This window comes from Branchiostoma belcheri, unplaced genomic scaffold, assembly GCF_001625305.1.
Source record: "Branchiostoma belcheri isolate BF01 breed outbred unplaced genomic scaffold, Haploidv18h27 scaffold247, whole genome shotgun sequence".
Taxonomy (NCBI): Eukaryota; Metazoa; Chordata; class Leptocardii; order Amphioxiformes; family Branchiostomatidae; genus Branchiostoma; species Branchiostoma belcheri.
In genome coordinates, this window is record NW_017803851.1 from 59,270 (window position 1) to 76,645 (window position 17,376).

The window sequence follows — 17,376 nt, forward strand, 5'->3', positions numbered from 1 at the left end:
TTACTAGTATAACAAAATTGATCCTGTAATGTTAACATTTATTCTGTCATTCAGGCACCTACACGGAGGAAGGCTGTCTGCCAGACAAGCCTGATACACCTTCCTGTATCCCCTGTCCCAATGGAACTTACCGACAGGAGTACAACCAGGCCAACTTTTGTCGTCCCCACAAAACAATTTGTAATGCCCCCTATCAGAAGAAGAAACCAGTGCAGCCAGGCAACCAGACACATGATGCAGTGTGTGACTGCAAGCATGGGACTATAAAGTAAGTCTTGAGTTGTGGATTTTAAGTTACTTAGCACCGTAATAGTATGTGGATAGAAATGGAGGAAGATACATATTTTTTCAGCTACATGTACTTACATTTAAGATACAAGAAGGTATGTATGTCTTGATAATGTTACTCAATATTACCTGGTCCAGATGATATTGTAATTCTTTGTTGCAGGATGAATAACAACAAATGTGTGAAGACATGTCCCCGTGGCAAAGGTGTAACCAAAGGTAAGACTAAGAGTTGCCTCTATGTATGTTGTACCAGCTAATACCATGTATTTCTTGAAAATCTTTTAGTATTACATTGTCCTTAGCAATACATAATATTTTCTTCATGTGTAATTCTCTCTTGAAAGTGAGTAGGGCCAAAGGTTGAAAAAGCTGTACATTTCTTAATTTTTGGCATGTACCAATTATACTATCATCAGATGATACCCACATCCATGTATGCAAATGCTACATGTATTTTTAGTTCTATTCATCAAAGAGGATTTTTTCTCATTACAGATGGACATTGTCAGAGGTGTAAGAAAGGCACATTCAGTGACAAGAGATCAAACAGTCAGGAGTGTTTGCCAGTTAGAAAGTAAGTTCACTTTATTTGACTTGATGGCATCTCCAGTTTGTGACAGTTATATGGCAGACTTTCACAGCACAACATACATTATGAACCAACATCTAATTTGTTTAATAGGTGCACACCTGATTTGGTAAGATATTTGACAGCATTGAGCATAATATTGTCAGGTAATGTTGATGTATGTTGTATTGCAAATTTATTTGTTTGCTCCCAACAAAAAAGTGGTATGAATTTTGCATTGCCGTTTTCTCTGATCAGTGTCTGTACTGCATTCTTTCCTTTTACAGGTATAATGATATACTAATTACTTTTTTTTGCAGTTGTGCCCGTGAAGGCAGGGAAACTCTTCAACCTGGGTCTCGGACATCTGATGTCATTTGTGGCAATCGACTGACCCAACAATCCCCAGGAAGGGACATCAACACTTTATTTGATATGTTAAGAGAAAAAGCAGAGCGATTAGAAACCATACAAGAAGAAACTATAAAAATCCTGACTGCACTTCTGACAGAGAGTGAAATTGCAACAGCACTAGGCAATGCAGATGCTTCAATAGTAAATGAAGAAAGTTCAGTGATGACAACACATTTATCAAGACCTACAGTCACAGAAGTAAATATGGCTGCGCATGATGATAGTATGTTTACAAAGTTTCCTACAGCTGACCACAGGACAGTTCCTGTTGGGAGAAACTACAAGTCTTGGACACATGCTGGAGACAGGGGTATCAACCAGGAAGTTCTGCAACAAGTTCAAGAACTAGAAGCAACAGTTTCACCGGGTAAGTTACCAGGGATTTACCTGAACTTAATTTAAGGCTTGCATTGCTTACAAAAAACATACTTTTCCTAGTAGTCAGACTTTTGACAGCCAACAGCACACCCCATACTCTTAATAGGTACTTTTTTCTTCTTCTTCTCGAGTCACCAGTCTAGGTAGAATAGGTACTGTCAGAATAAGTTACTGAGCTCATCAAATACTTTTGTTATAGTTATTTACAACACTGAGTACACATTCTACAGGGTTGAGGGTTAGAAGGATACACACTACCATACTGGTCAAAATAATACTGCATGCATTCTGTATCAAATATAAAATCTGTGTTATCGTCATAGGTCATTGGCAATTTTGATGCTAAAAATTTTGAAGCAGACTTGACAGAACCAAATGATGACAAGAATCTTAGACACTACCCTTTTCTGTAACAAGACAGCTGAATTTGACACATTCATGACTACCCCAAGAATGCCCTTATAATGCCTTTAGTTTGATGTTTTGTCTTTGATTCAAAAGTAACTAGAGTTCCACGATCTCATACCTTCGCCAAATGAAGTTAGCCTTTATGAATAAGAAATTATATATTAATCCCCCTGATTATGCAAATAGGATCCTCAATTGCATGAATTATATCTGTTGATCATATTCTACACCAAAAGACAGTCTTATCTTAACAAAGAATGCCATCATAGCATTTCCTCATAAATTATGCAAATGTGGTCCATATTTGAGTAAGTTATGTTTAATTATGTTCACCTTCACTTAACTTTCAAACACCCCAAGTATGAAATTCCAGGCAGTTACCACCATGCAATTATAACATTTTCTCATTAATTATGCAAATTAAGTCTTCATTTGCATAATCAATATCTGCCTGTGTTTCTCTCGTTCTTAATAACATATGTTACAAGCTTGGACTTCCAATAATGGAATGCAGCTGATTTAGAGAATTTCCTCATTAATTATGCAAATTACATTCATATTTGCATAATTGTAATGTCATTATGTCAAGCATCACTTAAGCTACCTACATACCAAAATTCACGATGATCCATCAATCGGTTCTTGAGTTATCCTCTTTTAAACATTTGTCCTTTAAACCCCCCTGCAGTTCTAGAGCAAGCAACTAGGGGGCTCAAACTCATGTCACTTTATCCCCAGCACAAGAGCTATCTACCATCCAAATTTGGTTACCCTAGTTTGTCTGTATCATGAGATATCAAAACCGGAAGTTCTGCTGCAGTACCATGACAAGTCGCCAGGGGGCCCAAAATCTAATCATTTTGAGGTCTCATCAAGACCTACCCAACTACCAAATATCAAGTCAGTCCATTTAAGCCTTCTCAAGTTATCGTGTTTACAGACACACACACACACACACACGAACGCCTCTGAAAACATAACCTTCTTGGCGAAGGTAATAATTGTACACACCCATGCTTCCTTCTAAGTGGCACAGTAATCTAACTGTTGTCTTCTGTTATATCTTTTCAGGTTTACAAGCTGACAATTCAACACAGATAACAGTCGTGATGGCTTTAACAATTATTTGCTTTATAGGAATCCTTGTATCTATTAGTATTGGTGTGATTAGTTTAAGATGTCTCTGTATAATAATAAAAAGGAAACCTGAGGAAATGCTAGCACATCAGAGAAGTGGCGTTAGAAGGGATACAGCCTGTGTTGAAGGTGAGGAATCTTGTAAAATTTCTCTTTGTTATACCTTGAGGATACCTTGAGGATGAATTGGTGGCTGGAGGCGTCGCCTGTTATAAGGATGATTATTTTTCCATACATGTATATCTTCGATTGTTGTGCAAGCCATATATCAAATGATCTTTCTTTCCCCTCAGTATATACACTGTATGTAACATTGAATAATCTGCAGTCATGCACAGCTTTTTCATATCTCCAAAAGCAACATTTTTCCAGTATCTAACTTTTTCCATGCCAGTGTCCAGATAACCTTTGTCAGGATACATTTCCTTTCTTTTTGTTATTTCTATCATCTGTCTGGTTAGCTTTTCAATGTCTAACTATGAAATTCAAAATCTATTCTTATTTTAGAAGGACAGGAACTTTTGGGTCCATTAAGCCAAGAGCAGCCTTGCCTTGAAATGGCATCTCCACATGCAGACCTACAAGAGACCCCACTAGGGGCCGAGGGCATCAGTAGCCAAAAGGAAGCAGAAATACAACCATCTAAAGTTCCATCTGCAGTTGTAAGACCTAAACAATGGTCCTTAGCCAGTCAGCCACATGCACCTCATTCTGAAGAAGGTTCACTGCAAGACACTGGTATGTACAGCGTATATTGAGGATCATGCAATGTATTACATGTATGTATGGGCTTGCACATGTATAATTATGGTTTGTGCTACAGACAAAAAGGAATGGTCATTGTCAATTTCATTAAACTTGCAAGGTCTGACGTCGTGATCAATTGCCAAAGTAAAACCAATACATGTTGTATAAGCTCTTCTGTTTTTTTCTGCATTTTTTCAGGGTCTAATGATGATGAGACAAGACCTTTGCTTCCAAGAGATAGCCAAGAAATCAGTTCACCTATGGATCCAGTATTCAAGGTATAGGTACTGGTTATTTGTATCGGATAATGTACATAACCATGAAAAACAACAATCATTTAGATGTCTTGGAGTTAAAGAATACAAACAAAGCATGCTCTTTCAATAACCCTTTAATACATTTGCATCAATACATACATCATGGAGTTTAAAAGTTAGCAGCTATGAACTCCAGAAAATGCAGACATTTCTTGCTGAATTTTTATGCCCAATATTCATGTTAGCAAATAACCTTACACTATTCCTCAACAGGCTGAAGGTGTTGAAATAGCTCTCCATCCAACCCCTCCCCTCAAGGAAGATGAGGAGAGCCATTCCTCCATGACAGAAGATGCGACAGAACCTTCTGTTGCCCAACAAACTTTACCAGAGGAGCCTGAAGACCTACCAGATACAGAAGAACAGCCCACAGAAGATTTTGTACATGAAAGAGATGGACTAAGTGATACAGGTCCAATGTCTGAACCTAAAGAACTCAGAACAGAAAAGGAGGATGAAGAAGAGACTACCCTTAAAGGAATATTGGGATCACAGGAAGACACTGAGGGCATTCCTCCTGATATTGAAGAAATTGCAAGAACAGCGATGGTGCGTGTGCCTAGTGATGAACTGAGTTTCCCGGTCCAAGAAAGTGCACATGACTCAGACGGGTTAGAAGCTTTAGGTGCTGTTGGTGGGAGATCAGAGTCCTTCAGTCCGCTGCCTTCAGCTCAGACAGATTCGGACTCAGAAAGCTCGTCCGGAGATGAAGCATATGAGAGGAAGGTGCGAGTTGCAATTAGGGACAGTGTGGCAAAAAGTAAGTCCCTTTATTTTGTGTTGAAAAATTTTTTTGAAACTCAACTGATCTTGTCATAGGCTCCATCAGAAACTTTCTTTCTTTGTTTCCTTCTTGATTGAACATTAAAAAGTATACTGTTTTTTTGTAACAGCAGTTGTGATTTTGAGGTTAATAACAGATTTTACCTCACCAATTATTGCACAGTATGCTAATAAAAAAAAAGGTTACTGGTCAAATATTGAGAGTTGCTTTTCTCTTCCAGGCCTTTTCACAGGACTTGCTCATCACCTAAGTAACCCAGCGGGGCCAGGCCCGGACTGGGTACCTCTGGCCCGTGCAGCTGGGGTCACTGGGCCAGAAATAGATCACATTATTAACGAGGCAGCCCAGGACCTCGATAGAGACATTAGAAAGATGTTAGAGAGATTCGAGGAAGGCAAAACTGGAGATAGGCCCATCAGTGAGCTGTATGGAGAGCTGATTGCACGAAAGAGACAGGAGTTATATAATGCTTTTAGAAGAGACCCGCCTAGCTAACTATGGAGAAAGTAAGGGGCTTGGGATCCAGATGGCTAAAATGTATCCAATTTTGCAACCCTGGTGAATATTATACGACAGGTGTATTTTTTATTACATTTCACGCAATGCCATAAGGATCTATTCAACACACATACATGTACATTACACCAGTTATATACTACTGTCAACCAGTTGCAGACTAGGGTGCCAGTATAATCTTATGTGAGACAGGTGCCCTAGTCTGTATCAGGTTAACAGTTACTGTTAGTAGTATACATGTATATAGCTGGTATAATGTATGTGTTGAATAGACCCATGAAAAGTTAAACCAGTAATACAACCGCTTTGTCATGTTCTCAAGGCTGGCCAAAATAGACGCGTTTAGCCATCCGGATCCCAAGCCCAATCAATATAAGGTACCAGTACTAGCGTAGCACATATTTTTTATAAGTAAAGGGTACTGTGTATCTTTTTTTATTCTTACATTTTCATTTACATTACAGTTAAGCAAAGAATATAGCTCATGTTGACGTGCATGTATATATGAAGCAAATTCTACTAGGTTTCCAGATTACAAGACGTTTTAAATCTGAGACGTCTCTTTAGTTGAAAAGGATGTTAACAAAGTAACATGGAGTATTTAAAACTACATATATGAAGTTAATCTGCAATTATAGTTTATTCCCGGCCTTTCTTTTCCTCAAGAAAGGCAATAGTTGCTGCTGCTCCTTGCTGTAAAACACAATAAGGAATATTTAAGGCTGCTACAAAAATAAACACTGTTAACATTCATTTAGTAGCTTCATTATATAGAAACAGTGCACACACCCATGCATGCACACACATGCCTACATGCACACATGCACACACACGCACATATACACATGCATGCGCGCGCGCACACACACACACACACACACACACAGGAACACACAGATATGTACATGCATCCACACACACACAGGAACACACACGCAACACACACACATTTTACACACTCATACACACACACACACACACACACACCATTGTGCAACCATATTTAGTACTACAACATGTCAGCTCACCCTCATGAGAAACTCCATGTCCTCAGATGCCATGTCAAAATCCATGGTGCCCACATAGTCCACATCTATGGCCACGGACCTGTTAACGTCATCTTCCTGGAGATAGAAAGCTTTCCAGCTTTAGACGTTCCAAAGGTCTACAGGATGTTAACATGTTACATGCAATGGAAAATATTTGCCGCATGCATGCGTGCTAAATAAAATGCAGGAAACAGCAACAGTTGTGTGTGTGCTTGGTAGAATGGAGAATTCTTCTTCCACAACTACTGAATTTGACCTTGATCCAGTGAATGCGGTTATTATCCTCTCAGTCTATGACCTTGACCCTCCCCAGTTTATATGAATGAATGAATGAATGAAGACCTTTATTGTACACAAATACCCAAAGGGTTCAGTACAGGTCACAGGAAAGACTCACAGTTTGCAATGAATATATACAATGTACAAGCTAGCGCTAATTCTATGTTCTATGGACATATAATCTAATAATTACAATAATATGGCTTCTTCTCGCTTCTTAGTAATGATGTAGATATAAGTACAGATGTGTTTTATAATCGAAGGCTATAACAAAGTTATTCATAGGATATGACTTGTCACGGCTGACTGATATAATGGTCGTGGAAGAAGAATTTTCCATTCCTCGAAGACTAGCCAACTTGAAGTTATATGTATAGACGGTCCTAGTTCTAGTAAGCAATCACCCTTCAGTATGCTAACACAAAACAGTAATTGGACAGATGTATGAGGTATAGACAACTCACAGAGATAGCGCTATTGCTTCCCACGAATTCCAGCATAGTACTGAAATACTGGCGCGGGGTTGAGACAGGCCTGAGTCCAAGGGTTGCAAGGGACCGAAGTTGTCGTATATTTTCCTCAGTCGGTCTGTCGTCAGCTGAAATACATGAAATAGAGAATATCCCACTGAATAACACTTAACAAGAAAGCTAATATTTCAACCCCCTAGAGAGTATTTAGAGTTTCTGTCAATCTATAGCTATCGGCGCAACCAAAGAGATCATTTGACATACTTTAAATGGGCCTAAAACAGAAACTTCGCAGTAACAAGCCCTAGGTGAGTATATCATCAGTAACTGTGGATGGGCTCACCCCCCGCCCGCCTGCAGGGGGGGGATTGGCATTTAGACTGCAAACTTGACTACAATCTGCGGTTACAACGTCCTCCACCTTCCTGACACCATTGTGCATTAGAATACCTACAAATACGCCCAAAACGATAATTAACTTAGCTAATCTTCATCTAATCATACGGTAGATATCTTCAACAAGTCAATCAAAGCAATCAGATGACTTACTTTTCCAGCCTCATCAATCATCAGCATTTCAAACGCCTTCTCCTTTGACGGTGCGTCCAGGATAGCGATGTCCTCATCGCTGAAGGTCTAAAATTTAAGGTAGATGGAACGATTCACATGAATTTTGTAACAAATATTACGCCAGAGGTTGTGCCTGTCATCATATGAAATTGTTTCTATGATCAATTTACAAGAATCGTATGTATGTATCGTCGGTGGCCTATGCTCCGCACGGGGCCAAGGGCCCAGGTAAGGTAAGGTACAGGACAAGCAATTACAATATTTTAATCATGTCCTTTCATTTGAATCATTTTCTGAAGCGAAACATTCACTTTTATTTTAACATTAACAACTGCACAAAAGAAAAATGCATTTAATTTGCGTCATCACTATACCCTGTAGACGAGTTTCTTTGCTTCCTCTGTATGTATCATAGTCGGTCGTTCTGGTCGTGGAATCGGTCGCAAGGCTGATGTTGAAATTGCTACCTCCTAAAATTGGAATTTCTGTGTGAGTTAAGACCTTTATTGCAAATTTGTGCCATACTGGGCTACAAGTACAGGCCACAAAAAACGTGTGCAACATTAATAAGACTAGGTACATTATTCAATGTCAAATGAATCGAATCTTTGTTCCAAGGTTAAACAGGCAGGTCCATTTTTTGTCAGGGAAGCGACCGAGATAGCATCAAATGTAAAGCTAAAAAAAGAGACAAGAATGTGCATTCAAGGTACGCACCTTTCCTGCCATTTCAGGTAAGGGAGCAAGAATTGTTTCTTCAATCGTCTCAATCATTACCCTCACATCCTCGCCGACTAGTTTCCTTAAGGAGTCAATGCTCGCGATTTGTGCCTTTTTGCGCTCGTCCGTCTTTCCCCGGTAATTCCTGTCATGTGTGGTACCACGACAACATAGATCTTTCACCAAATCAAGGATCTGTTACATTTTCATCATATGAAAAGTATCTAAAACTGCTGACAAAGGTAGTCCATAGTAATTGGTGATTCAAGCCCCTGTCACATCTACAGCTGATCGATACATGCCTCCCGACATACTATGGTCTACGGCTGGGAGTTACTAGTACTCAGTGTGAGCACATCCTCCCATAGCAGGGTCAGCAGCTCCGAGTCCCTCCGCCACTAACCCTGCCGAATCAGCCCGGCTTTTTCTACTCCTGTGGTCGCGGAGTAGAAAAGCCGGGCTGATTCGGCAGGGTTAGTGGCGGAGGGACTCGGAGCTGCTGACCCTGCTATGGGAGGATGGACTCGGAGCTGCTGACCCTGCTATGGGAGGATGCGTGAGCAAGGACATTTGTGGGGAGTAGGCCAGCAATGTCGCTAAAAAGTCGTCTGCCATCCGACTATGCATTCTGACAAACTCGAGAAAGTCTTGTTCTTATTAGAACTGCATACTGGAGCTGCGTTAGAAGGGATTCCAGGCTACTCCCAACACAGCAACAACCTTATTATTAGTTGGGAGTGGTTGGGAGCAAAAGTTGTTGAATGTGTGACAGGGGCTTTAGGAATAGAAAAAAGGCGATATTCCGTAGTGGAAGAATCTTACTAATGTGAACGAATAACAGCCAAGAGGTATATCGATAACCGAAAATTTCTAGTTCCTTTAGCAAGGAATGTACACAGCTTACGTGTATAGCTCCGTGCCCTTTCTCTCCATTTTTAATTTCGGTTCCCTCTCCATCAGCTTTTTCTGCCGCTCCTCAATCTGTTCCTGGTACATTTCACGGTCACTGCTAGAGAACTGAATATTAAGGAAAATCTATAAGTCGTGATTGTGAAATCACTTCAAGTCTTTTGAATTTACTGCTCTTGTATGAAAATCTGATGGATGTTTCTACAGGTTGAAAATGTTGCAAAAACATTTCAAGCAATCCTTACGGTAACCATTCATATTCATTGGCCAAGCAGTGACCATTAGCCTTCGGTTGCAATCACACGCTATGAATCTGGTTTACTTGTACTACAGTCCAAAAATGTATCCTACCAACAGAATGCCAAGAGTCTTGTCGTTCCTGGTGTCGAACCGCTCCTTCCTGTTCTCCGGGTGGAACATCCGGCGAACCATCTGTCCTTCTTCCACCGTCAGCCTCTCTTGGAAGGTGTCTTCTTTTTTCATGGACAGGTACCAGCCTACAGGGAATACAAGCATTGTATTTCGATTGATTTAGGAATATAAAGTGTTAATTTCGTAGAAAAAAAAGCTTTTTTTGGAACAGTTGCAACGATCTCTCCAAGCTTTTATCAGCCACATCCTCCAAAGAGGAAGTCCCTCTTAATAATGTTTGTACAATCATTATAGATCTGTAGACTAGAATTTCTCCACATTTCTTCTTACGTTATAGTACAAGTGTGTGATTAGCCATCTCGGCCACCGTCATTAGTTTTATATTATGTATATTATATATATATGCAGACAGAAATTCCATGTGTCAAGTTAAATCAAAGACCGTCTCTAATTACTATACATCACTCTAACGGTTTATCACCAGCACGTACCGTCAAATGCCCAGAGGGGATAGTTGGTGGCCAGCCCACCGTCGATGAAAGTATATGGAGATCTCAAAATCTCAAACGGCTGGAAGACAACTGAAAAGTGTCCAGGCAAAGTGATATTCGTTATTGTCACCGATTCTACCGTTCAAAACCTACAGCTACATGTATGTACTGAAGCAACAGATGTTGGAAAAAACACTCAAGCTTAGTACGTGTGTATATGACTCGACCCATGTAATGGATTAAATTGGCAGGTTGTTGTCCATCAACGATTGGACAAATGCTCAAATACCGGTACTCTTCAAGCAGGGTTTTGGGTTTGGGGTATTTTTAGCGTTTTTTTTTTTTTTTGCTTTTTTATCGGGGTTTCTCTTTTGCACTGAATTTTTTTGGGGGTTTGGTGGGAAAAAAATTCAGTGCAAAAGAGAAACTCCGATAAAAAAAGCCAAAAAACACGCTAAAAATACCCAACCCTAAACCTCTGCTTGGAGAGTAGGTAAAGGGACCATTTAAGCGTTTGATAGATGGGCAAGGCAATGTTTCAGGCTCCTGATTGTGATAAACTTTAAAATGACTAGATGACATGGTCTAACCTGGAATGGACATGGACATGCCTACTGCATCCTTGATCTTCATCAAAGGCGTGGTTTTGACATGAAAATAAGATTCATTGCCCAGGACCATGTTGTAAGCCACGATGCACAGCTCCACTCCCAATATGTGGTAGAGCTACTCACAAAGAAAAACACATACATGTCGATGGATACATCTTCTTACAATACAGCTTCTCCTTGCAAGAAATGAACATATAGAAAAGTCTTTTGTCATGCATGCTACGTACTCAGAAGTCGTAGTCAGAATTGAATGACAAATGTATAGTTCGTAATAGCTGCAAGATAGATGGTTGAGGCTATTACAGACTATACATCTATCACTCAATTCTGATGATTTCTTACTTTATCGAACGTGATGTCCTTGTCCAGCCCTTTCTTTAATGGGTAAAGTCGTGCGAGGTGCCGGTCTAAGATGTCTCCGAACCAGTCCATGAACTCTTTCCCTTCGCACGCGCCTCTTTCTGTAATTGCTGTCATGGCCATGGAGATGCTGTCCACCGTCAGCCAGCTGGGCAGGCCGGGGATGTGGGGGAACCAGCTCAGGGATCTGAACCAGCCTCTCGTCACTGGTGGATCTGTGGAGGAAAAACACACTATACGATGGCCCATTTCAACGCCGTTTTAATGCGCAAACGAAATGGTTTGCGAAGACAACGAAATGGTTTCCTTATGCGACGTAACCGCTTCCGCAGCGCAAACGACGTAGTGTAAAAATGGGCCACCGTTAATGTAGTTGGGAGAAAATATACGACAGGAGACGACTGCGACTTCAGAGGACCTTTGAACCTTTGCCCACGAGATCCATTTCCAGAGCGATTGGTTCCACCATGCTGAGGGAAAGCATAGGTCAATGGTCCAAGATTCAGCAATTGCAAGGCCGTTGTTTTGTGCAGTAGATATTCTAGCCTCCCCACAATGACTGGTGTATTTAAAGAAGATATCTACGTGTTATCTTGAAAGTTCATCTGTGTTGGTAGAAGCCATTATGGTACGAATTCAGTGAACCGTAATTGCCAACACAAGAAATTGAACTTACCCAAATTTTCGACTGTACAACTCCGGATCCAGTCTTTGTCAAGGAATGAGCAATCCACCGCTTCCGTGACGTCACGTTATGCAGATGACACACGTGACTTCGGAGCAGTGGATCGTAAGTTGCAGAAAGTCTGTGGCGCCCCCGTTTCTTGTGTTGGCAATTACAGTTCAATAACATCTACATGTTGTAACTACTAACCTAAGAGGTCCATCAGGTTCTTCTGACTGAGCTCCTCCAGCATCTCCTCTGGCTTAATCCTGATTGCCAGAAGGGTGGCAGTGATTGCGCCTGCGCTGGTTCCAGCAAACCGCTTGATGTTGGGCAAAATTCCAGCCTCATCTAGTACCTGTGGTTACGAGAACAGAGATGTGATCATGATTGGTAAAAAAAATCGATTTAACATCTTAAGTAGTCGGTTTACCGGTAGTGCTAGGTATAAATTTAAAAGGAAATGTTTGTAACACTTTTTTTTCTTCTTCTTAGAAGCTCTATAGATACTGAACTCATAAAGATTAGCGCTAGGTATGCAACTTTGAGTACCTCCACATTACATTTTCCTTTAAAAAAGGTACTAGATGCAAGTCCTAAAATTAAGTAAGGAGCTTTTTAAGTAGTAGACATGTTGTAGGTCTTTTTGAGTTTGATGCCTGATCAGGCTAGGCTACATCGTTTAGACCAATGAACTCCAAGCTCCTCGGCCTTTTACATAAGTTCGTTCATGGTGCTATCTCTACATGTACCTTTGCTGCTCCAATGTAGGCAATTCCTTTGGCCCCTCCTCCCTTCAGTACCAGATTCTCGAATGAGTAGCTGGAGTAGTCACGTCCATTTGCTGTGGGAAGCTGAGGCTTGGCTTTCTCGGGAGTCCACCATCGCCTCATAGTTGAAACTCTTTCATTTCCCCATTGCCACATCTTTCAAACCTATAAAGAAAAGGACAGAGGATGGGGAGTCTGTCACTTCTAAAATTCGCAAAGATATACACGTACTTCTGCTCCAGATTGGCAACGTGGGGGGGGGGCAAGCCTCTGCTCTGGCTCTAAAAGATTCAACACTGGGAGTCATTACTTCCATTGAGGGACGGTGCGCGGGAAAGATAAGAAATTCATATGAGTCTGTTCGAACGTTGATTGTTTGATATTTGAAGCGCTGAATTCTGGAACGCCCTTGGGCCTGTTTAAGTGATGCGTCAATTTGATGTTGATGTAGTTATGGACTAACTTGTAAAGGTGGTAAGGCGGGCGTTCCTCTTCCAAGAGACCACTGCAGGTCATTGAGCCTTAATTGATCAAAACCTGCAGCTATGAATGATACGAACGAACAAACAAGGCAGCCTGGCTAAAAGAAGACCCTACATACCTCTGGAGACAATAGAACCGGTTTTGTCTGGTACACTTTTAACTACTAGTACGCCTGACATGACTCTAGAGGTCGAAATTAACACTCGAAAACACAAAGACAAAAATGATTCACTGCTGGAAGAATTCAGACCCTTATTTTTCAACTAAAAAGGCGAGATAACATTGAAAACGAAGTAATCCATTCATTAATTTTATCATTGTGCCGAGAGGGTAACTTACATGTATCTCGGGTACATCGTCGTATTTCAGGGAAAGAACGGGTCTTTGGGCGCCTCTAGCACTTTGAAGATCCCATTCACAAGAACAGGGGTGCGCCCAGGCGTAGGGAAGCATTAATGAGTAAATCATTCTCACATACGTACACAGCACTGAAGCTATATAGTGCAAAGTTCTGTCATATCTTTGAATGTATGCTGAGTACTAGTTAGGTACTACCTAGCTGCACTTGCTGCATCGTCTGATGTACTTGTAACTATCAATGGATGTACTTGTACTGTGATATAGGATTCTTGATGACAGCTGTTTGTGAACTCTGGGCAATCGGAGCTCGAATCAGTATTCCGGCCTCGTTAAGCTGTCAGCGAGAATTCTTGATAAACGGGGGAGTAATTCTAGGTATTTCTGTCTGGTCCATGCGTCTTTCCACGCAATGACGAGTATGATTTGTTACACGTTTCCTTATCGATACGCATACGATGAAAAACGACTTGTCTATACAGTTGTCGTAAGCGCAAAGAGCAGAGGGTGACTGAAAGTTTTAACTTAAAAGTCTCCCATTTTGGCGATGTGCCACCAAACACCTCGACAGAGAAGAGAGACGACGCCCTGGTTAGATCCACCAATAGATCAGATCGGTAGGGTAGTTTCTACAATCATTTGGCTAATCATAACTTCCAGATCCCTTACTCTATACACTTATTACAGTCCGTTAGCAAACCTTCCGTAGAAGGAAGCTAAACATATTACTGATATTTCAAGCCTATTCATATTCTCTGTGTACACATAAGAGTCACTTATTTTCGTTGACCTGTACGTAGCCCGTTGGGATATCATTAATCCCAATAAAAGTTATGAATGTACGTATACGTACAGCTAATTACTGACACCGTCTTCTACATGCCAAATCATGGCTAATTCCTATACCGATGAGGCCAAACTACTCCTAATCGGCAAAACACATGTACATTATACAACATACCCAAAGCTTACACAGTTTCGTACTTGCCGAAAATGAGATGATTGGTATGAAGCGACACCCAGAGTCACACATGTTGATCGTATTCAATAGATTATAGTTTTAAGTATAACACGTCAAATTGTTCACTGTTAGTCGTACAATACACAACATGAGCATGTAACAGAGAGAAACTTACTGCGTTGACTTGCTTGGTTCTTCCGACTGAAATTGTAATACCAGACGGAGCCTGTTGCGCTAGACGTTGTGCCTCCGACACATCAACTTGGTACAAAGTGTCCACACTCTTAAACAGCTATCTATATTTTTCATGGCTCCCCAAATGTCGTGATCGCCTCGAGCGTTGACCACGTGGGAGCATCTAGCTTGCTGCCCTTCCTTGAAACGTGTCGAAGGTCACATATACTTATGTACTCAAGTTACCACGTACAAAAAAAAAACGAGAAAAATTAAGTGAACATAGGAGTGTATGAAAATGTAGGTCACAAAACATATATAAAAAGCAACAAAATGTGCACTCTTACAAAATTGATTTCAACATATGCTGGATGGAAGAGTATAACAATAATAATGCTATATGCGTACTAACAAAGACAAGACTTCACAGTACAAGCATTACTTAGTCAACATTTGTAATCATACCATCCGTATGCTTTGTCAAATTATGCCGATTCAAGAGATGCTGTTGATATGTTTTATATGAACAAAGGTCACATGAAAATACTGGTCCCCCCTTGTGTTCAGCTTGATGTGTTCTCAACCCACACTTGGTGTGAGAAGAGAAATCACAGAGCGTACACATGTGAGTTTTCTTCTTCTCATGCCTTTTTATGTGGCGTGTTAGATCGCTCTTTACATATGTCCTTAAGGGACAATGATGGCACGCAAAAGGTTTACTTCTCTTCTTGGTATGTTTGGACGAGATGTGCCTTGTGAGGGTCTTCTTCTCAGTCGCAGCATAATCACAGTGGGGACATTTGTGGGGTCTCACACCGGAGTGTTTTAGCACGTGCCTGTTCAGGTTACTCAGTGTAGCTGCTCTGAAGCCACAAACTTCACACACGAAGCTGAAGACACCATGTTTTGATCCCATGTGGCACTGTAAGCTGATCTTGGCAGCAGCTGCGTAATCGCACTGTGTGCACTTGTGCGGTTTCTCTTCCTTGTGACGAGACCGATGATTTATCAATGCACTACTGCTTGTTCCCGCATACGAACATTCCGAACATTTGTAAGGCTTCTCGCCGGTGTGTTTTCTGACGTGTACAACAAGGCATTTCTTTGATGATGTAACATAGTCACATGCTTCACACTCAAACTGTTTCTGCCTTCTTGTAACTACCTGTCTTTCTTCTTGTACCTGTTCTCTCTTCTCACAGCTAGATGTTGTGTTTCCTTTGTGCTTTTCAGACATATGATTTTCAAGGTTTACTTTTTGAGGTGTGACGTATCTACAATGTGGACACAATACAGCCTGAGTTCCTCTTCACCAAGAGTTTTCATCTGAAAGGTTACCCTAATGGATGCCGCCTTTTCCGAATGTTCTGATTTGTCGCCAGTAGAAGTTGTCTCCTTTTGTGTTTCAAAGTTTTTTGGCATCTCCAGCTGCTCTGTAGCATCTGTGCTGTCCAAAGTTTCTGTATGGGTAGTGTCTACTGTTATGGGGTCCATTTTCTCCTCACATTCTGTATGTTTTGCTTGTAGTTGTACATCGGTATGTTGCACCTCTGTGAGGACCATGTCCATATCTTCTACCAAACTGCCACTTGCACTGACAGATGACTGCGTTCTGTCAAAATCCAGCCCATCATCTGAACTTTTTGACGTGTCATGTTTGTCAGTAGAGACCACAGCACTTTCGATACTTTGATACGTGGTGTAGTCTTCTTAAGTGAACGGATCGTACTCATTGTCACTTTCACACTCTCCTGCAAACCTTTCAACAGATTGTGGCTCGGTCTGCTGTTGTGTTTCTGATTCTACCACCCCACTGATGACTCTTTTCTGAGTGTAGCTTTGACCCCCATTTTCCTTGGTGACAGACATGTTTTGAGAAGGTCTCTGTGTTTCTATCGTAGCCTTGACGACAGCCCCCTGGTATTCCCTCATAATCACAGCCCTCAGTTCTCCCACCAGGCTGGTCCTGTTGTCTGTCCGTCCGTCCGTCTGGATGTTTCTCCATCCCAGCTCCAGGAACAGCTCCTACAGACACACACAAACACATAGTCACACACACACGTAACCTTAAGCTTACTGGGTTCCCCCTTTAATAGCCTCCCAAAATTTACACACATTCCAGAACACAAATCCTTCAATCACTTGAAAGAAAATGGGAAGGATTGCTCCCAAAATTGCGCCGGGCCCTGCGCTACAAGGTCAACACGATAAAAGAGTCTGCCCCCCCACACCTTTTGAAAATAACCCACATCAGAACTTTTCGAAACTAACTAACTTACTTACTAATGGTAACCCAAACCCACATAGACACATACACACACACAGACACACACAAACACATAGTCACACACACACGTAACCTTAAGCTTACTGGGTTCCCCCTTTAATAGCCTCCCAAAATTTACACACATTCCAGAACACAAATGCCCTAACCCTAACCTTTGTTGTCGGCGGCGATGAAACCCAGGATGTTCTCGTGTCTCAGCATGACCGTCTGGTAGATCTCCGCCTCGCGGAACCACAACCTTTCTCCCGGGACGAGAAAATCTTCACAGCGACATTCTCGCCCCGCCAGC

At 41.3% G+C, this 17,376-nt stretch overlaps 1 pseudogene; it reads right to left on the reverse strand.

Moving 5' to 3' along the window:
• Positions 1-5,535: 5,535 nt before the first annotated feature.
• Positions 5,536-12,981, reverse strand: LOC109471313 (annotated as a pseudogene).
• Positions 12,982-17,376: the final 4,395 nt, after the last annotated feature.